General features: G+C 33.9%; 1 long non-coding RNA gene across 38 annotated transcripts in view; it reads right to left on the reverse strand.

The window, feature by feature from the left end:
- Positions 1 to 919: 919 nt before the first annotated feature.
- The window catches only part of LOC143226145 (uncharacterized), a 35,748-nt gene continuing 13,730 nt past the window's right edge, over positions 920 to 22,937 (reverse strand). For 19 of the 38 annotated variants that reach the window (XR_013014391.1, XR_013014389.1, XR_013014383.1 and 16 more), the window contains 3 exons: positions 21,739 to 21,774; positions 19,533 to 19,593; positions 1,059 to 14,535 (listed from right to left, as the gene is read on the reverse strand). This is a non-coding gene — a long non-coding RNA (uncharacterized LOC143226145). Of the gene's footprint in view, positions 14,536 to 15,618; positions 19,594 to 21,737; positions 21,775 to 22,937 lie in introns of those variants that run through there. The other 19 variants (XR_013014367.1, XR_013014395.1, XR_013014393.1 and 16 more) reach the window with 15 other exon arrangements.

Consider the following 22,937-nt stretch of genomic DNA (forward strand, 5'->3'; position numbering starts at 1 on the left):
ATTTATCTGATGAGAAAAATTCAGCACCTTCGTGACCCCATCTTGTATTCCAGTTCCCTTTTCCTAAAATTCTATTGTTGGAAAGTATCAAAATGTGCACCTTTTTTCTCTTTATCTCAAAATTCTGGACACAATGGTTTCATTTTCTGCACACATTATCTCAAAGATTCGAACAAGTGAGATGCAATATTTAAATCCAATTTTGGATTTTGTAATTACTTGCTGGTATTGTCAAATTTCTCCAGTATGTTGGACTACAGCTCCACTATAATTCCAGGTTTTAACTGATTCATGACTTAAACTTGGCTACTAGCTTCTATTTGCATATTAGGTGTTTCAGAATCATTTTCAGTTATGGAATCAAAAATTTCTCTAACAGCTCCATATCGAAATTTCATGGCAAACAAGGATGAATGTGTTCATCATTTTAAGTGTGAAATAGATTTTACCAATGGTGATCTTGAAGGTACAAGAGTTTAAAAAAAAACAAAAAACATATATATATATACATATATGTACCGTATACACAAATAGCTTATGTGCAAAGTCAAAAAACAAAACATCTTCCATGCAGGAATTTATAGTTCATATTCAAAACAAGTTGAGCTAATGCACACAATACAAATTGTAGTCTGCCAGAGAATTCTTTTCATGAATCACCACTTACATGCCACTGTACTTGTCACTTATATTTGAGATAATGTTGTAACAATGACCTCAAGAGTCATGGGTATTGATTCCAAAGTCCTAAAGAAATAAAGGAGGACCTTTGCCAGCTCTGCTCCAGTATGTCCATGAATTGGTTAAATTTGATTGAAACATTCAACTGAGCCATTGTATAAGATGTATTTGTAAGATGAGTGTCAATTGGTTAATATGTGTGATGTTGGATGTGGAACACACACAGACCAACAAAATATTTTGTAGCTTTTATTTCTAAATGTATTGACTGGAGAAACTCATCACAAACTATTAATTATAGGATGCCATCTTCTTTTATTTGCACATTGTTGGAAGTGTTTCTCCAGAAAGGTGTAATACTGGGCTAGTAGCATGAGCAAACCAAATAATTTTAATAATTCTAATAACAAAATATAATATTATATATATATATATATATATATATACATATTGTCTCAATTTTTTTTTATTGTTTTATTTCTCTATTGGCTAACTTAGAAGCAAAAAGTTTGGTAACAATGAAATATACAGAAACAAAAGTTTCACCTGTTTGTTTGGAGACAATATTACAGTCTCTTGGAATGTTGATTAAAGCTCTTGCCAGCAGATTGAATTGTCTTCTCTAAAGAAATTCAAACAGGCCAATAAAACATACCATATTTTCCCAGATGAGTCACTTTTCTCCACTACAGTTCTTTGAAAAGTTACATTATTACCCATTCATTACTAAACCAGTTCTAAAATACCTTGAATAATGTCTAAAAGTCTGTTCTGGATCTTGCTGAGACCAAATCTATAATTTTCTAATACCTAATTTTGAAAGCCAGTTACTGAGGTTTGATGTTATTATGAACTTTTTTTTTCTGAATAAAAAGTTTATAATGAGTAAACTTTGTTTACATTATTATTAAGATAATTACTTATTAAGAACTAATTACCTGTTTATTTCTGGAAGTGAATGAAAAAACTAAAATGCTAAAAAGTGTATGTTTTTTTTTGTAAAAAGTTTAAACAAGTTTAAACAAATAAATAAATATACATATATATTTTATTACCAAAAGTATTGGTGCACCTGTGCTTGAGGAGGAAGGGGAAGTTCATGGATCCCTATTCTAAAAGAAACTGTCCAGAACCATCTTTAAAGTTAATCACAGTTCATATTCTGTTGCTAATGTTTACTACAGACTGTTAGTATAAACCTGGTTGAATAGACAGCTTCTGTAAGCATGCTTCTTTAAAAGTGAGATTTGAAGGGATTTCTGACTCTCAGGTAGAATTCCAAAACTTCATAAATGGTAACTGGACTCAGGTCAGAGGACTGAGTTGGACAAGTCAGTCTTGATGATACATTTTTTAAACTGCTATTTGGAACAATGCATGTGGTGAGATATGATTCATTATCTTGTCAAGAGAGTATGGTACTTTCTACAGAACTTTAGTGATGCAGGCAATGCAACAGTGTTCAGAATCTCACAGTACAGCAAAATATTCAGTGTTATCTACCTCTACATGAGAGTCAAGTCTAAACCAGTTAAAGAATCATGATACCACTGTCAGCACTATTCATGTTGGACAAATAGTTCACAACTTTTTCTTGGTTAACATTTGATATATCTGTAGAATCTAGGATGTGGTGAATGTTCTGAGCTTTCATTTCGTAAAATGTTTCAATGTTCACATAATTAATTTTGGATGGTTAAACTACTACTCTGCATTAACTTGTCTTCCATCAATACCTATCAATAATTTGAATGTTATACATGCTACCTATAACAATAATCCCTAATGCATTTATAAGGTTAATTCATACACACAGTAAAACTATCAGGTAAGATATTTTCAATCTAATACTTCACATGTAATTGAAGTTTATTTAAACCTACATGCATTTTAGGAGCTTTTTAATGAATAATCACTTTAACTGAAAAAAAAACTTTCTATGAGAGCAAGGATAACAATACTTTTGTGACTCATAGCTAGAATTACAGTAAACGCTTTTAAACAAAAATACAAGAAAAATAGAAAACTGTTAAAAAATAAAAAATAATATAGAACAAGCATAAAACAATGAGTAAAAGTTGCATATGTATAGAAATACAGATAAGTACAATAAAGGAAAACACCACCTTAAAAATAAAGTTAAAATAATTGTAGAAAGCAAATGGCAGTACTATATTGAAATTATAACAGAGAAACTAAACAAAAAGTATATATATAGACATACAATATATTTAACAGTATTCTTCATTAAAATACAAAATTAAAATCAACTACTTTTCATGAAAGAAAAAGTAATAATAAAGGAAAGTTCTTAAAATGTGAAACATAGAATGACTTGGCAGGAACTGGATGAAAAGATACCAGATACTGAGTGTTAAAGTTGAGAGATGCCATAATAAACTGACCTTGACCCCAGAAAAATTCTTGCTGATATACTAGTTTCAGGGATGATGTATTTTTCCCTTATTTTCTGCAGCACCTCCTTTATTCCTATGTGTGTAGTACTGCTCAGTGTCAAGAAATTCTACACTATCCTAGCCACTATCTCATGAGCACAAAGTCCTGTGTTTGATGATGGCACTTAAGTTGCTGGAATTTTTGTCTTTATATTTAGGTCTTTAAACATTGCTTGTTCTAGCTCAATATATTCTTTACCAATAATGAACAACATACACTACTTTCTTTTGTTGTTTGACAGTCCTAAATTGGTTTTCAGCTTGTACAGAAATTGCTTGGAGATATCTTTTTCTTCAAGACTGTTTTATGTCACTGGCATATCCTACAAATTTTAAAAGACAGTCCTACTAAACACAACAGTACAGGAACTTTGTCTTTGTGTGGTTGAAAGATTCTTTGTTTTTGTTGGCACGTTTAAACACACTTTTGAACCAGTTTTAACTAATATTTATTTTCCTTAAATTTTTTTTTGTGAGCATTTTATTTCAGAATCAATAAAGTAAAACTTACAAGGCTCAATGAGACAATCTTGCTTGACCATTAGAAGACAGCATAAGGTGAAGTAAATGGATCATTTTGTTGGATTTCTGGATGTTTGAGTGAGAAGATTTTGATCATTTTTTGAAAAACTAAAACAGAACTGCCTGTGGTTCATAATTATAAACTAGACAAAGGATACTGTTAATTCAGATGATTATGAAAACTACTTAGGTTTGTTCAGTTGTGTTTCTAGATAATAATAAAACAATGAATGAAATGCCATCATTTGGAATTTTGATTTAAAGATGAGCACAATATATTCTTTAGTTCTTGCAGGAATATTTCAGATGTAACAGCCTGTGGATAAACCAAAAGTGTATCACCTGTTATAAAGCAAATATACTTTTTTCAAAAAAGTATGATGAAGCAAGAAATCAACCAACTAGCAGCTGAAGGAGATGGACATTTTGGTTGACACATCATTTCCAAGTTTTGGAAACTAATCACTGTACAGTAAAATTAGGTTGGGTATCTGTCATTTGATCTATTGCATCTTTAATCTACTTTAAATTTTCGTGATGATGGCATACCTTTTATAAAGTTAAAAGTCTCAACAGCTTTGTTAAATATTTTTCTAGAGTATAAGATGGATTATCAATAAAGCTTATTACTAATATATACGAGGTGCTAGATCTGTGTATTTTTGGTCAATCATACAGCTGTGGATTTAAGTGTATAGGATCTGGTAAGTGTTATAATTTTTCTATAATAAAAATGTACTTCCAATAAGTACCTATTTTTGCTCAAAAACATAGCAATTCTCATTCAGTTCTGCCATCTATATGCTTGCCACAAGTCTTTTGTCTCCCCACCCTACTGGATTCCAACATATCTCTCATGCAAATCATTATGCATCACTTCTCCATCAATAAAAGCATGACATGCTCATGTGACGCATGTGACTCTTTATACTACTTTACTGAATTATTACTTTGAAGTTTGGCAGAAAATGCAAGCACCAGATTAACGTGGGGAAGAAGGCAGGGAAGTGTGAATCAATATAAGTACTTATTGGTAATACATTTTAGTATAGGAAAATTACAACATTGAATATGGTACTTCCCTCTAGTTACAAAATTAGCTGGAACACCAAAGGATATCCCTGGAACTGAGAGAGTCAGATCCAAAGACCCAATGATAGGAACAGCACCACAAGTGAATAAGGTATATTTTTTGCCCCACTGTGAAATGTGGAGAAAATAATGGAAGTAAGAGAGAGAAGCTCATTTAAATGGCAGAAAAACCATGTCAAGACTGTGTTCTTAACTATGTGAAATAAATATACCTACTCTCACAAATAGAAAAATGGATAAAACAATGGATATGTCTTCAGGTATAGAGGGCTAGGGCACAACTTGCCATACTCAGTAAGTTAACTACATCCAAAACCAATGCTGTTTGGAACCAACACCTATGCAGGAGCAGGATGAGGGCCATACCATCTTCACCTCATGCTGTTTCTCAGGTACATCACAAGTATTAGCAATGAGCTACTGATCCTGGGACCTGACATCTGCTATTAAAACGATGTCTATCTCATGCAATCAACCCATGACCCACAACACAGACAGAGAAAGTTGATGGTGGAAGATAGAATACCTGAAAGATGAGAGAACTTATGTTGACTGGTTCTACTCTAAATCCAAAACTCAGCCATGGGATACCAACATCTTTGCAGGAGTAAGATTAGGGCTCCAAACTGAAAGGTTCAATTGCCTTTTTATAACCACATCACCTATTTATAATTGTGAGGACATTATATTACCTACACCTGCACAAAAATTACTGCACTACTATGCACTGAAGGTTTATAGCCATCTTTGTGTGGAAACCATTCAGGAGGGTACTTCCAGTTGACTACCTTAAAGGTTTGGAAATGGTTGGTTGGTTTGGTATTTTATGGTGCAAAGCAACTGCGCTATCTGCACTAAAAAGTTAAAATTAAAGTAAAATTATTAAAATTCATTAAAGGAAATTAAGGTAAAACAAGGCAAAGTTTGATTTTTGAATTTATAACATAAATAGCATTAAATCCAATTCTTACATCTAGTCTACAGTGGCAAAAGAAAGAACTACAGTAATACAAGTTGTAAAGAACTTTCTGTAGCATAACTGTAATTATTGTAACTCGCCAGGATGAATAATGGGTAAGTTCAAACAGCAGCCTTAGTCACCTGAAGTTGGCCTTTCCAGTTCGGGTTTTGTGTTATTTGACATTATGGCCATTTTCTAACTTCAAATTGAACTAGATGTACTTTGATTCTTAAAAGGAAACCACATTAAAAAAGGTCTAATGTATAAACTAAAATACATTTTTTAAATGGCATTAAAAAAATAATGGCCTTTAAAAAACTAAAAACATTTCTAAGGTGGACAGTGTCATCTTTCACAATAACACAGTCTAATATTATGAATAAACCTTGGGACAAAACATGTTTAAAATGGTGCCATCATTGAGAGTTGTAATGATGGCAAGATGGTAAAATGAGGCTTATTGTGACCTGAGTGTTACACAGACATCACATTGGTGCATCAGTCCCATATAAAAGAAAATACTGAGTTAAAAATTTGTGACAAATGCATAGTCTAGTTAGAACAAATTCCTCTTTCTGATCCTCACAAAAACAAGATGGCCAAAGTCCAATAGAGGGTTTTATTTGGAAAAGCTTGTTTTCATGTTGCTCACTGCACGTCGACTGAATGAGGTCCTGGCAGAGCCATAGCCCAGTGATCCATAGTCTAGTTTTGATCGAATACGAGCACTATATATCTTAAGCAAAGAGCATCAATCCACTCCCCAAGTGGTTGAAGAGAGGACATGGAGGATGTTCAGTGCTCTTGTACATTTGATCCATAGCTGCTTGATGTGTGGTATGAAAGTCAGTTTACAGTCAAAGATAAACCCCAAGAAGTTTGTCTCAGGGACCACAGGTAGCACAACTTCACCGATATGGAGTTCAGGATCAGGGTGAATACCTCATTGATGGCAAAAGTGCATGTAAACGGTTTCAGAGAGAGAGGTTAAAACCTTTTGTTGTGGTCTACTTCAGTAAATGACTGAGGGCAGTCTGTTGTTGCAACTCAACATACCTCATGTTCAACAACTGACATGAGATGTGAAAGTCATCCACATGGAGCCCATTTGCAAAAGTAAAAGGAAGTTGTTCAGTGAGGGCATTAATCTTTATACTGAAAAGTGTAACACTCAAGACATAGTCCTGAGGGACTCCAAGTTTCAGTAGAAAAAAACATAAAAGTGTCAAACTCACACAAACTTGGAATCTTCTGTCCATTAAAAATTGTTGATAAAAATGGGAAAATGGCCACTTAACCCATATAAATGGGTAAAATGCCATACCTCCATGTTCAGTGTCAAAGAATATTGATAAAAGATGTTGTCATTTGAAAAAGGCTTCTCTGATTGACGTTTCAAGTCGAATTAGGTAGTCCGTGGCGAAGTGGTGTTGTCGGAAGCCACACTACAAGAGTTTGGGGTACCTATGAAAAGAATCACAGGCCTGTTTTTGAGCCTGCCATGCCATGTGGCAGGTAGGATTCCACAATGGATGAGAATATCATGGAAAACATGTCAAGGTTTTAGGAATACATTGAGCAACTGCCTGTATAATACAGTGAGATACTGCTGCTACACAGTGGTCTACTGATAGCTTACATATGATGGTAGGATTAAATTGTGTGAGAGCAGTGAAAGAGGGCCACTTTGCTAGATCCAGCTTCCACCAAAGCACGTGGGACAGGTGGCATTGATCACAGCCAATCTCTCTAAAAATTATAGGAAATGATCACTGCCTCATGGGTTATTGTCAACCCTCCATGAAAAGTGGGAGAATAGTGAAGGAGAGCAAATTGAGAGATCAATAGCAGTAAAGGACTGACTAGGTGCATGAAAATAAGTGTAAGATCCACTACTGAAAGGAGAAAGGTTGTGATCAGAGAACATACACTCTATGGAGCGGACCCTCCCATCAATATCAGCACTTTCCCAGAGCGGATGATGTGCATTAACATACTCCAATATTAAAAAGGGAGACAACAATGATGCAATGAGAGCATCAAGGTCTGACTGATCATAGGTCTCTCCAGGCAATAGGTAGAGAGTACAAACAGTGAAAAAAAAGGAAACATGGATGGTTATGGCCTCCAAGGTGTGTCAAGCGGCAAAGACAGGGTGGGCACATGCTGATCAAACAACCGTGTCTCCTGTCCATGCACTCGTCCATCACACAGCCTGTCATTTCTGTACAAAGAGAACTGCAGAAAGGTAACTGTATTGGCAGGTTTCAGAAATGTTTCCTGTAAGGAAAGATATAGAGGATGGTAAAAAGCAATCAGCACTTTGATGTCATCCAGATTAGAATGTAAACACTGACAGCTCCATTGTATCAAGGTGAAAAGCCCTTCTGTTTATGACACCATTTTTTTCTTTATTGTCTTTATTCAAGGGAGGTCTGTCGACCTTCACGGATCCTGCCCTGGGTCGATTGGGCAAGTCTTTGTTGTTGGAAGAGGATTCCTAGCGATTGAAGACATGAACAAATGATTATTTTGCGTCTTGGGGTGGAAAATGAAGATATATCCAAGGAAATGCTCATACTCAGAACCACAGGAAGTGGATCTTGGGGTCTGCTGGAATGTATGTTAGGGACACAGATGGGTGTTGATGTTGATTCATCAACTTTTTTATCAATGGCAGTCAAAAGATTTTAATTTGGTTTGACAGCAATTCTTTTGGAGGCACAGAGAGATCTGTCTGCTCTCCCACTGTAGTAGTAGAATGAAGTGCGGCAGCATACGTCCAAGATGAAGTGGTAGACAACAACTTTTGAGGCTATTGGTAAGTAATGTTTTGAATTGTTTTCAAATGATGCACCTCTTTTTCTTCCAACCATTTAGGGTAAGAACAAAAGTAGGATGGGTGAGACCCACTACAATTGATGCAATGAGTGTTTGTTTCACACTCACAGGCATCGTGGTCCTTGCCACTGCAACGAGCACATGTCAAGGAACCACGACATGATGTCTTCGAGTGTCCAAACTGCTGGCACTAGAAACATCTGAGAGGGTTTGTAATGTAAAGCCATACCTTGAAATTAAGATAACCTGCCTTGATGGTGGAAGGTGAACGCAATGATGTAAATGTCTGAATGAGGACATTGGTTGGCATCATAATTCCATCTTTGTGAGTGGAGATATGCCTCACTGCAGAAACTCCTTAGGTGGAGAAACCAGTAAGAATCTCTGACTTGGGGATGTTCTTCAAATCCCTCTCAACAATAACTCTTTGTGACGAATTCAAAATATCATGAGGTTTAACCCCAATAACTTTTGAATGCAAGAGGAGTTCACTGTGTTGAGATGTGGACGTTTTCACCAATATGTCACCAGATTGAAGCTTTTTTACTGATATTGGAGCCAGCAAGTCCCTCTACTAGTCCCTTCTGAATGAAAAAGGGAGACATCTGTCCTAAAGGTTTGTCTGAAAGAGAATGTAGTATAAGAAAATGAGGAAGAGTTGTTACAGATGTTGAAGATTGCTGCTCAGAATCTTCAAGACATGGTCGTTTATCTATGGATTGTCTTATCACTATTTAAATTTTTATTTGGAGGATCCATATCATAAAAAGAATATTGTAGTGCCCACTGACTCCACCCTCCATGGAACCGTACAGGAGGATGCACTACAATGCCAAACAAGGACAATGCAACAATGCCAGGGTTTTGTGAGCACTATTGCCAAACAACAGCATCAGATACAATGTCCACAGCACCTGTTGAGAAAATCTAACACTAGTACTTGGTTGACCCTAACCCAAGTGTACCAATCAATTGATCCTACAGGGGCCATCCCAAGGCCACTTGTCTACAGGAATTCAAGGCCAAAGTGGTGTGTTAGGGTTGAACCCCTCAACCACTAGGATCCTCTCCTGCCCTTTACAGGTCACCATGCACGGCAAACATGTGGGTGGAAGTTTAGATCCCAGAGGAAGTAAACTGAAAAAACAGACCCTTCTCTGGTAGGTCCCCTCACCATGTGTAAGAATCCACACCAAGGAGTTTGGAAATGGAAAGTAGTTAGGAATCCTATACTCCACAAGAAAAAAAATGGGTGAAAAGGTGGTGGAGAGTCCAGAGAAACATCTTCATCTGAGACAGTGCAATGGGTTGCCACAAAACTCATTTTAAAAAGCAGACCATACCAAGCAATTCACTATAGGCATAACAGGAAAGGGCAAAAATCCTCTTCTGCTTTACACATACAGTCCCCAAGGGTGGTACAGTCCAAGACACAGATATTTAAAAGCAAAATATCACAATGTTATTTTCCTACAAGCGATCTTATGCAAAACCCCATCTAAATGGTGAGCATTGCAAAGCTATGGAATATAAAGTGTGATTCAACATGGTTCTACAGTGCATATTTCAAGTTAAAGAATACCTGGCCAGACACCACTTGCTACACTTACTATAATGATGAATGAGGAAAAGGTTTCTGAAAAGAAAACAAAGTATGAAAAGAAACTTATGAGTCAGAGTCACAATGAAGTCTGAAGATCAGCCACAGGTGGAAGACTAAAACCTGATGAAGATGAAACCATGATATGGTGGAAATAATGGGAGATGAATGCGCTGTATGTGGACTACATGCGTGATTGTAGAATTTTCTCTAATGGATAATGGAAAAGAAAAGTGAAAAAAAAGGTGAATTGTCTAATCTAACGAGAAGACACATGGAACAAATTCCAGGAGGAAAAGGCAAGGAGGAAGAAGCCAATTGGATAAAAAAGTCAGATCCAATTAGTAAGGATTGAAGATGAAAGATTACAAAGGGAGGAAGACTGACAGGTACTAAAGAGTTGTGAATGGGTGCTAGTAAATGAATCCATATCAGTAATATAGCAATAAAGATATCTTACTACAGAAGCCTATCTGGAACCAGTTATGGGATGACAAATAGAAGGAAGGAAAATAGGCAAAACGAAAGAGCTACCCTTCCAAGCTGCCAATGTATTTGGAAGAAAGGAACAATTTGGATAAAAAAAAAGACAGATACAGTGATAAAGTGTAGGCAAAACATCAACAACAAACAAATCCATCCACTGATATCCATGGGCTAAGAGAAGAAGGAAATATGTTTCTATGGAAAGATGAAACATGGAACATCAGGAAAGTGGTTCAAATAGAGTACAACATTAAAATTTCAAATCACAAGGGTAGGTCACCTAGGAGGAATGCATAAGCATGGTGAGGCAAGTGAAGTAAAAACTCTATGGTAATGAGAAAAATGAATAGTTTGAGATAAGGCAGACTGACAACTTGTGCTTGATGAGACTAAGGATCCTTGGTCAAAGAGCCAAGTGAAAAATTCTGCCATCAGACTGGATAAAAGCCAAGCATGAAGAATGGGATGTAGGTTTTGTGACTAAGTTTGATCAAAGTGGGAGGGAGACAACAGAAGAAGTACAGATCCTTCTTATTACTCCAAGGGATAACTTTATGAAGCAGTCAGATAGGACAAGAAATATATTTGTGGGACCAATCTTGGCTGAAAGCATTGACTACTAGAGCCTGATGATGAAGGATTGGCAACCAAAACAAAGATAAATTGTGTTCAGTTGGGGAGAACCCCACAACTGAAAAGCTTTCTGAAAACAAGGGTATTTAAAACCATTCAACTGGACATATCCAATCGAGATTTGAAAGATGATCTGAATCAAAATTGAAAGCACTTGACACATGACATGCAATGAGATGAATGTGTTCTGTGTGGATCCAGTATAAAAGATACAATGTCTGAAACATAGATCCCACAACAGGGTGCTCCCCTTTGTGATTAATATGTTCCACCAACATAAAATTATCTGGATGAACTATCAGCGGATAGAATATTGGGTGAGAAGAAGGAAGTGATTCAATGCTTGACATACAACTGAAAGTTCATGAACGTTGATATGCAAACCACTTTTGTTCAGAGACCAGTGGTCTGCCTGAAGCTTTCTGGTGGTTGATCAATGTACTCCAGTGTTGCAGGAATGAATCCATAAGATGATGAAGATTCAGATGTAGGGAAAAAAAAGTGGCATGACTGCTGAAATACATGTTTTGCCCAACAACCATAGTACATCGTTTTGCAGGGTAAAAGGAAGGGTAATGGGAGTAAAAAGAGGATCCATTGAGAGAGGTTCCATTGATCATGAACAGCTTACTAACAGGATATCATATGGACATAAATAAAAGTGACAAGTGATGTCATTGAAAACCACATCCTCAAAAGTTATAGAACCTCATGAGCAGCAAGAGATGGAACTGAGAGGGCATGGAAATATAAAAATACCATAGAATAAGGTCTTAAAGGAGAAGCCTAGACCTGACTGATACAAGAATTAAAAAGAAACCCCCATATGAAAGAGATATTTAGAAGTACTGAGGAAGGACTTTTCCAGTTTGGTTAACCAGCTCACTCGAGCAACCACTGAAAGGAGCTGCAAAGTATGGCTGGCTGATTTCAGTTTGGAATGAGCCAGAAGAAGCCAGTCACATATGTAGTAATGAAAATCTAATCCCCAGAACATGAAGATGTCAAACAAATGCTCAGATTATACAACAGAAAACATAAGAGGCCAAAGCATGCCTGAATGGTAGAGCTTAAATTTGATAAAGAAATGAAGAGAAGAATGAAGAGAGACAATATAGGTATATAACTATGAGATTTAATGACATCTGTTTTGAACCTTCATAAATCTGGAGAAAATTCTCATATCAGGGTGATAAAAAAGGCTATGGTAAACCAGGGCAGGTAAAGAAAGTGACTGAGGAGAGAAATAGGCCTCCAGGCCCCAGATTTTTTGGAAGGAACAAAAAGTCTGGAATAAAAACTTATTTAAGGGTGGAGAACACGTTTGGTGACCTGCTGAGACAGCAATTCCTGAACTGAGTAGGAAGGAAGGAAATGGGGAAAGGAGATACAGGAGCAGAGGAATGAAAAGGAATCATAAATCCTTCTGATAAAACCTGAATAGCCCATTGATCCTCAATGAAGGAATGTCATATATGATGAAATTTGGTAAGCTGAGCTCCCACTGGTGAGTTACGTTGCTGAAAATAAAACAAGAGGCTGAAGATAGGGGTTGGGAAAAATGGGAAATGATAAAAGGTGGCACACAGGCTCTGACTGAGACAAATGAGTAGCAATATTGGTAAGTGTAGATTGTTGTTGGATCAATGCTACTCGTGCCTCTAGCACTTCCATGATAATTCCAAAAACATACTGTCATAGGAATGAACCATCTGTAAATCCTAAAGATAAGTTGATGGTAAATGGAATCACGTCAAAATTACATTACAACCCTAAAGGTCCCAACAACAGAGAAATCATGTTTGAAAAGGCAGAGCCAAAGACAATAAATGGGCAAGTACAGAGGAAAAAAAGGAAAAGATGTCCCTCAAAATACTCTCAGGATTTCTGTGTAGAGCCTCAGATAGGAGGTGTAGGGAAGAAAAATACCATTAAAGAGTTATAAGGGTAAGATGGAGACAAAATTACTGAAAATGGGTCTGATTGACAGGTGATTCAGAAGCTGCCCTCAAACAGGCAACATGGAACCTAACAGCTATTGATCCAAACATAGACAGTCAGTATAATGATATGAAAGCAAAAACTAATCCAAAGTCCATGATGGCCGAGGAGTGCTAATTCCTTTGCTTAACTAGCTATCAAGCAAATTGATCAGCAATAACACGAATATCAAGGGGAAGGAAAACCTAAAAAAAGTGGGAAAAATTGTTTGTAGAGTAAGGACAGATGTAGCTCATACAAAATAGGAGAAAGAAATAATACATCACATAACTGAGAAACAAAATCCAAAAAGACCATGATAGATCTAACTGATTCTTCAGGCAAGGGATGAGAAGGTATGGCAAAATCAGGAGATTGAAATAGAAGATCCAAATTTGTGTCAGTCCAAACAAGCTCAGCTCCAGTTAAATCATAATTTGGCTTCAACTATTAAAATATGTAAATATTTTGTTTAAACACAACTAATAATTTTATAGATTGTTCACTCTCAGTTTTTAAGCAACTTCCTATTTTCATGTAATGATTTCAAGTGTTTAAATACTGGAAATATTAAAAAAATATTGAGCCATTCACTGAATAAGAAAGGTTGATCTTCATCAGATTTTTCACTCAGATTTTGAATATGACAAATAAACCTCACTCACAATTAAAGCACAGTTTGAAAATGTCTTTCTTTACAAAACACTCCTCTGCAAAGATTTTTTAAATCTCCTTTATCAAAGGATCTTGACTCTTACTGTGTAGTTATATATATATGGCTGTATACCAAGGGACAAGTCTAATAGTAGTAACAGATGTTGTGTCTAGTAATTTTGACTGTATTATTGTATGAATGCGTGTATATATATACACACACACACATGCATAGTAACACAGTTTGGTGTCCTGCATAAATATTATGAAGGCTTTAAAATTTCAGGTTATGCTAACACATCATTTTGCACACCTTTTCTGTGACATCAAATAATCCCTTGGATTTATAACAAATTCAATCTCTTTCTTTATTACTAGTAGAGCTCTCAATAAAGATGGAACAATTTTTCTTTTGAATAGAATCTCATTGTTATTATCAGAAAGACAAACAGCTTGTTTTGAATCCTATTTGAAAAACAGAAAATGTATACAACTGTCACTTAATGCACATATTTGTTTAAGGTTGAAGAAAACAATGCTTACACTTTCAATGCAAATGAGACTTCTCCACTTTTAGGTTCTTTCTGTAGTAAAATGTAGAAATATGCCCACCTGGATGGAACTTGCTCCTGTCAGAAATGATACTAATTTTAATTCCTAAGTCTTGAGGTATTGCTTTAAAAAATGTGGAAAAAATATCACAATATAATATGAAATAACATCATTCTTTGGCACAGAAATACTAGATGAGACTTGGTTAACCTCCAATAAAGGAAAATAAAAAGACAGCAAGTTAACAAAATTACAAAATATCATTCTATTTGTCTCAGGTAAAGACATGTACTGTAATTAATGTGTGTGTTACATACAATAAACAATGAGCTATAGAAACTAAAGACTCTACTGCTCTATAAGCTAAATTTTCATAAGAATTTGAACATAGAATATTTCAAGTCTCTTTTGTGATGTGGAATATATTAACTTAGAATGAAACTTAAATCATTCAGAAACTAGTTTCTCTCAGAGAGACAATGAAAATTTATTAACAGCTTTCTAGTCATGTCCATTGTTGAAAAAACTTGTAAAGCAAAGAAGAAAGAACAATTCTTTCATATCATCCCCTCATGTGGAAGAAGTTCTTTTCAGTTGAAGAAAATAAAATGTATATGTCACTTTTTATGTGTGTGTGTGTGTGTGTGTGTGTGTGTATATATATATATATATAGCAAGAAAAATAATTTGACTTAGAGACATAAAACTATAATGTTAAAAGTGTATTTTTACTATTTAAAAGAAAGTAACATAGACATCTGTTCCATCTTGTTCCTTCAGTTTCACAATATAATATACCTCTGGAAACACAACCTGTTGTTTTACTCTCACAGTATAATGCACCATGGGATATTTAACCCATTTTAAATTCAACAAAACTGTGAAAAAATGATTCTGATATGTTATAAAAGATCAAAAGCACTCAAGTAAAAACCACTAAACCTAAAACTACACCATAATTTACATATACTAGTGGTGGAATCCATATATACCATTTAGTTTCTTGGAATGATTCAAAAAATTGTGTGAAATCGCTTATTTTCTATGTAAAGCACAATGGGATTCCAGTAACAATAGAATTAATTATAACACTGACAGCATTTTTGTTTAATAATTTTGTGCAACATATATTACTGAGGATTCTGTAACCAGTAAAACATGAATTCACAAGCATTTTATTTTACAAAAGTTTCTTATCCATACAAGCATCCAAATTTAGTAATTCTAGGCTTAAGATTCTGACCCACAACATTAGGTGTAGGAAAAATATTTATAAAGAAATACTGAAGAAGTCAAAAGTTTTAAGCACAAAATTTATAACCAGTTAAATGGTATAACTATCAAATAGGGTGTCAAATATCACATTTTTGTAGCATATTTAGTCCAGTGATCTTTTTGCAATGATAACTGGCATAACTCTTACTATATTATTATATAGAAGAGTGAAGAATAAATCTATCTCCAATTAGTTGGGTGTGTAGAGATTACGCTAAGATTACAATCTCTCACATTAAAAGCACCGATAACAATAGAAGCACATGATTAGAACTTCTGCAACAAGTGGCAACAGAACCTTAAAAACACCTCCTTAGGAGTCATGAATATCACTAAAACATTTTGTTGATATTCAAGATGAAAAAATTTCCCAATATTATTATCTATACAACCCTTTGGAGTAAGGAAAAGAAAAACTTTAAAAAAACAAAACAAATAAAACCGATATCTTCATTCTTAAAAAGAAGGACAAGAAACAGCTTTCTACCAATAACACTAATTCAAAAAACGCTTCTAACAGCATTCCATTTCATCATAAAGAAAATACTGTAACGTTAAACAGTCTACCAGAAAGTACCAAAATCCCTTCATCTCCAAACAAACAGCCTAAAAAACAGTTAAAAACACTCTATACCTTAATATGCATAAGCCTTCTCAAACTAATAAATCTGTTGAAAATAATAGCAACCTTATAAAACGTGCAAATAACAATGAATAACTCTGACATATCTCTAATGTTTATAATCTTTCACATGTAACTCTCTCTAAAGCAGAACTCAGTCTCCTTAGTAAAGGTCTCAACTTCTGCCCAAATAACATCTCTTTAACGAGACTGAACTTCTCTCTGACCTTCATGAATCCTATAGAAAATGAAGACTGCTCATTTTTTTAACAACAAACCACACCCAACTGAAATTCAACATACACTTAAGTTTAAAGAAAAGTCTTTATGGACACCTCCACCAAACAGAGAGCACTTCTATAGAGCTATATTAAAGCTGTAGAAAATGATATAATATAGACCTTAAAGTCTTCCAAGCAATGTCCTAATAACATTAACCAAAACGAAAGAAATGCTTTAAAGAATCTTAAATTGAACAACAATATCATAATAAAGCCAGCAGACAAGGGGGGAGCTACTGTTATTCTTAACAAAGATGACTATATCATGGAAGCCAACCAGCAACTAGAGAACATTAATTTCTATAAAAAATTTGCACATGATCTTACAACTTATTTCATTGAAATCATTACTGATAAGCTTAAAGAACTCCTCAGAAACAATAACATTCACAAAGAAACCTTTCAGTATTTGATACAGACAAGTTTTTTGGTAAATTTTATATCTAGCCCAAAATATACAAACCAAACAACCCTGACCAACCCATAATTTCTACTAAAAAGCTGTCCGCTTTTGCTGATCAACACATAAAATGTATTTCCTGTACCATCTCTCTTACATAAAGGATACTACCCACTTTCTCAACATCACAGAAGATATTAATACTGACAGACAGTTACCACCAAATAGTCTTCTTTGCATGATGGATGTTTCTTCCTTTTACAACAACTGAAGAACTAGAAACCCTAAAGTCCACATTAAACCTCTCTAACCCATCAGAATCTCAAGTAATAACCAATCTTACCAGCCTAGTCCTAACTCTGAGCAACTTCAAATTTAATAATGAGCACCACAGTACCACAATGGGTACCAAACTGGCTCACAGTTATACCAAAATTTTTGTGCATTATATTCAAAACCATCTTTCACAACTCAGCCCTGTAAAACCCCATATATGGAAACGTTACATACACACTTTTTTGTTTTCGACAGTCGATCTTGAATCACTTAAAGAATTTATCACACTTGCAAACTCCTTTTACAAAACAATCAAGTTTACTTGCAATTATTCACCTATGCAGATTAACTCCCTTAACATCACAGTTTTTCTAAAAAATGGAACTTTACAAACTTACTTGGTCATAAAACCTACAGTATCTTCACTATAAAAGCTGTCACCTCTCTCACACTAAACAAAACATTTTGTACAGTCAAGGTCTTAGAATAAAGAAAATTCCCTCAGATGAGACAGATTACAGGAAACACACTAAAAATCAAAAACAAACCATATTACAAAGAAGGTATAAAGATACCAAAATCAACAAGCAAATTGAGAATGCTAACAATACTCAGCAGAAAAACATTCTGAACCAGAGCAATACTAAACTTTTAAATAGAATTCCTCTTGTTATTACTTATCAGTTTAAGCTCAGAAATGCTTCATGAATAAAAAAAAACAACATTTTCATCTACTACAGCTCAACAGTTATCTCATACAGATATTTCTTGAAGTTCCCATTGTCTCCTTCCAAAAATGCAGAACTTTAAAAGATATCCTTGTTCACATAAAACTAAACTACATCCCACCACAAAGTAGTTGTTGTCCATGCAATAAAGCCCATTGTCAAACCTGCAAATTCATAAAAACCACCGACTCATTTTCTGACAAGCACAATCAAAGAAATTTTAAAATATCTGAAGAAATCACTTGTGAAACAAAAAACACCATTTTATTTTATACAGTGTAAAAAATACAATCATCAATATGTAGGACATAAACAAACAACTCTAAGAGAACATTTTAAGAATCATAAATCTTCTATTAACACCAATAAAGATCTCCCTGTCACTCAACACTTCAACCAACACGATCACTCCATTAACGATGTTACTCTCACTGGCATTTAAACAGGATTCAAAACTAAAGCAGATAGAGAAATAAAAGAAGCTTATTGGATTGCCAAGCTAAAAACTGTTCAACCTTTCAAAATTAATCTAGATCCAGGAATTAGTGATCTCTGGTCATTACTTCTATCTCTGTAAGAAAAAGAACTTTATTCTTCACTTATTATTTCATAAAATAACAAAGATTTTTTAAAAAATTGATTAGTATAACATATCTTTTTCAATCACTTTCCAGGTGTTATCTTTTATTTTATTTTACTTAAACACCTAAGCATTTAAAAAAAAAATACACATATATTTATCAATTTCAAAATTAAAATATCACTAATACCTTTTCACACATGCTCTTGCCATTGGTTACATTGGACCAAAAATGAAATGCTCACAACAGTTTACAGAAAAATAAACAATTCCCCAAAAACTGGATGACCCCCTTGATGTCAATAAACACCCTATATATACACATATCACTCGTTCAATCACACTATCACTCCCAATTTGCCCCTAAAGAAGGAAGGCCCATCTCTTGAAAGCATTTGGGTTATAGGGTTTCTATTTCATTACATTGATAAGTAATTATATACATATTTATAAATACTCTTTTGAAAACATATAAAATCCACAGTTTTGAACACCAAATACAACTTAATGTAAGTATTATATCTTTGTTTGTGTATGTAGCTGAGAAAAGTGCCTTAAAATAATATTAACATCAGCTTATTTACTGAGTGGTAATGAAGATGAAGACAGTTCGTAAAATACAAAAATATTACGTACAAGGTTTGAACATTTCAAAATAACCTATGCCATTTTGAACGAAATCTGAAAAATCATGTATTTTTAGATTTCCATGAAATCTTGTAAGTAAAATCTTTTATATTTTATCAACCATCTTTATCTTCATTATTCAACTTTGGTTTCTCTATCATGAATCCATTTCATGTGTTATTTACAAAATGTTTTGCCACATTTTAACCATCTTCAGTATCAAACCTTTTTTTTTTTTTCTATGTATAGGCAGGCATTGATATTTTCCTATAACATAATACAAACCACGTCTTTCTTCATGCAAACTTCTAGCTGGCAGTATGTGGGAGAGGTCTCTCTTTTTCTCCTAGGAAAACATAACAAGGCATATTTCAATAAAAACATTAAAAAAAGGAAATATATATTAAAAAATGAAGAAAAAAAAGATTTGAATTCAGCATAATATGTAATGTATACCATAAACAGATGATTATATGTTTATTTCTAATAATGATTTAAACAACTTATTTCCACAGTTAACTTCTGGTAACTAACATTAATTTTCTAAAAAAAAAATTATTACGTATTGAAATAAAATGTTCTAATTCTATATATGTGATCATATTTACTACAAGCTAGAGATTGAAATAATTATTTTCTTTTATCTAGCAAAAAATATTTATCTTCTGGTTAACTATATGCAATAATTGACTAATGAAAATTAGAGTTTTTTGGTAATTTTCATTGTATAATACTGCTTACATATTTTTTATTCTGAATCAAATGAAACTGGCTATGATTTCACATTCATAAACAAAACAACTTAAATGATAAACTTCTGTGCATTATTCTTATACCTACCTAACTAAATTTTACATTATCCTGTTAACTAGGTGGTTGTTATAAACACTGAACAGAGCTATTAAGTAATGAAAATTTCATTTTTTCACAACATATTTCTCATAACAGAGACTTGTCACACACACAAAAGAAAGTGCTCTTCTAACTAGTGTTAATCCACTAGCATTTACTAGTAAAAACATTTTAACATTTCAAACTACTACAAAAATAGAAATTTTAGATAATACATCTTAAATCTGAAAAGCCATTATATATGCAACATATCCTGCCTTTAGTATTACATTGAAAGCCAATGAACTACAAGTCAGTAAGGTTTTATAAAAGCTACATTTTTTCAGTATTAGTAAAATATTACGTATAGCTACAGCCACAAACTGATTTTGTTCTTATTTTCTTAATGCAAAACCAAAAAAAAAAAAGCAGGCAAAATTACATGACCATTTTGAAATACTGCAAAGTTTCATGAACAAAATGTATAACTTATATCAACCAAATTAACTACTACATTGCATACTTCCTCATATTTTATGGTATTAGTATACTCTGTTATCCTTCATATATACAAGCCATTTAATAAAATATTCTGAGTTAGTACACAGAAAATAATTACTTACAACTGTAACACTAAACTATCAAGAATATTTGGCTTAAGCTTTGGTGAAATGAAATTACTTGAAATATGGAAATTTTGAAGAGTTTCATGTATGTTAGCATTATTGTTATGAAAAACTAATTTTTATTCATATAAGAATTTATATTTTCATTATATGCCATATTGATGCATTTATCTACTGTAAACAAGTCTATCTATTACACATAATTTAACAGAGAAATTAAGACTTTTTTTCAATTTCTTCCTTATGTAAATATTGTTTAATTAACTTCAGTTATCACACTAAGAATAATTATTGGTTGTGTTTGTATATCTACATCCATCTGTATATTTTTATAAATCAATAGATCAAAACCATATTATGATATAAAGTTGCATTAGTTTGTTTAGATGTTGAAAAAAAATATGCTGAAACATTAAAATATTAAATGCATACAAATGTTAACTCTTATGAACATTTACATAACATTAAAGGACAGCAAGGGACCTTCAGGTCTATTTAGGCTGTCCTGTGTGCTCAAATACTAAAAAAACTCAAACCCAGACCTTACTGAAATAGTTTTCAAGCTTTTTCTTAAACACTCTTTAAATTACACTTGAAGGCCAGCTACTCCAATGACCAACTACCCTGATAAAAAAATAAAATTGTCTATTCTGAAGATGACTCTAACTCTGTAAAAACTGCAGAGATCTTAATCTATTCTTGCAATACAACCTTTCAAATCCCAGGTGTCATACTAAAAGTTGTCTCCTGAAACATTTCCAACAATTCATCAAAATTGTTTTCTTCCACAACACTTCAAGTTTTTGCTGATTAAAATTATACTCATACTCAAAAAGTTAGGAAAATGACTTAAACACTGATAGATTTAAAAATACTAGGTAAAAATTGAGCTAACAAGCAAAGGTAAAAAATGATGCATTAACCTGCTCAAGTTGGGAATATTTTAAATATTTAAGAAGCCATGCCAAACAATTTGTAGAACACAAAACTGCATCATTTACTTAGTTGACATAAATAATAAAAGAACTCCTTACTGTCATATGTTGGCTTGTGATTCTGACACTGACCATCTGTAAAAACAAATGTTGCATTATGGAACTGATATATCACTTTATCATACAGTACAGACTAATAAATGTTCTAGTAAGTTTAAGAAAATTGGGATTTAACCAAAGTATAAGCAAGTTAATAACTTTTATGCCAGCTTTTAGTACAATAAGAAACTCAACTGTGTGTTTTAAACCAATATACAAATCTAGGGTTAGGAGAATTAGTAACAATTGATAATCTACCACACTGATTTATTACAATAAGTAGGTAAGGACCAAAACTGAAAAGATATTTCTGACATGATATCTCTACTTATATATTAACTCTTACTGATTTTGTGCTGCTCTCTGCATGTTCAATGTTTTCCTCTTGCCACTAGCATTGAGGCTCTCACCTAAACTTATGTTTCACTGTACTATTGCTGTTTTGTAGATTGCAAATTATTTTGCAACAGCTCTCCATCAAGAGAAGTGTGAGATACTTTTTCTAGTGAAGATGACCCCCTTTATGTTGCCTCCTGCTAGTACGGCAGTAAGTCTATGGATTTACAATGCCAAGCTCAGGGGTTCAATTCCCCTTGGTGGGCTCAGCAGATGGCTCAGTGTGGTTTTGCTATAAGAAAAACACACACCCTTTCTATATGAATTGTTCAAATATCATTTTCAAATTAGGTAAGGAAAGATGCACCAAAAGCTGGGAACTGGTGAGTGGTAAGGACTCCCATATTCCATTTGACTTCAGAAGGTGGGTAAATGCATGTTGTGGAGCTGAAAAGGACACAACATCTTAACCTGTTGACTGCCAAGTATTTCAGCTGCTACAGCAGCTCCTATTCCTGTTTTGTTTCAGCAAAATTGAGTAATTTTTAAAACAAAGGAAATAAGCAACAAATACTATTTTTTCTCTACGCCAAACTTATAGTACTACACAAAATGAAGAAATGTGTACAAAACATGAAACAACAACTCGTCCATGGCACTGTGTTACTAATCGGCTTGGATGAGTTATCTCGTCTACGACACTGAACAGGTTAATACAATATAATGGGTAACTGTCAGTACCAGTTGATTCAACCATGAAACCATGACTAAATGGAAAAGCAGCCATCCTGACACTGGTTCACCTATAATAATTCAGGAATAGATGCAGTCTGGATTGAACCTTGTTTAGCAAAGAAGATATC

The sequence above is a fragment of the Tachypleus tridentatus genome, chromosome 9, assembly GCF_004210375.1.
Source record: "Tachypleus tridentatus isolate NWPU-2018 chromosome 9, ASM421037v1, whole genome shotgun sequence".
Classification (NCBI taxonomy): domain Eukaryota; kingdom Metazoa; phylum Arthropoda; class Merostomata; order Xiphosura; family Limulidae; genus Tachypleus; species Tachypleus tridentatus.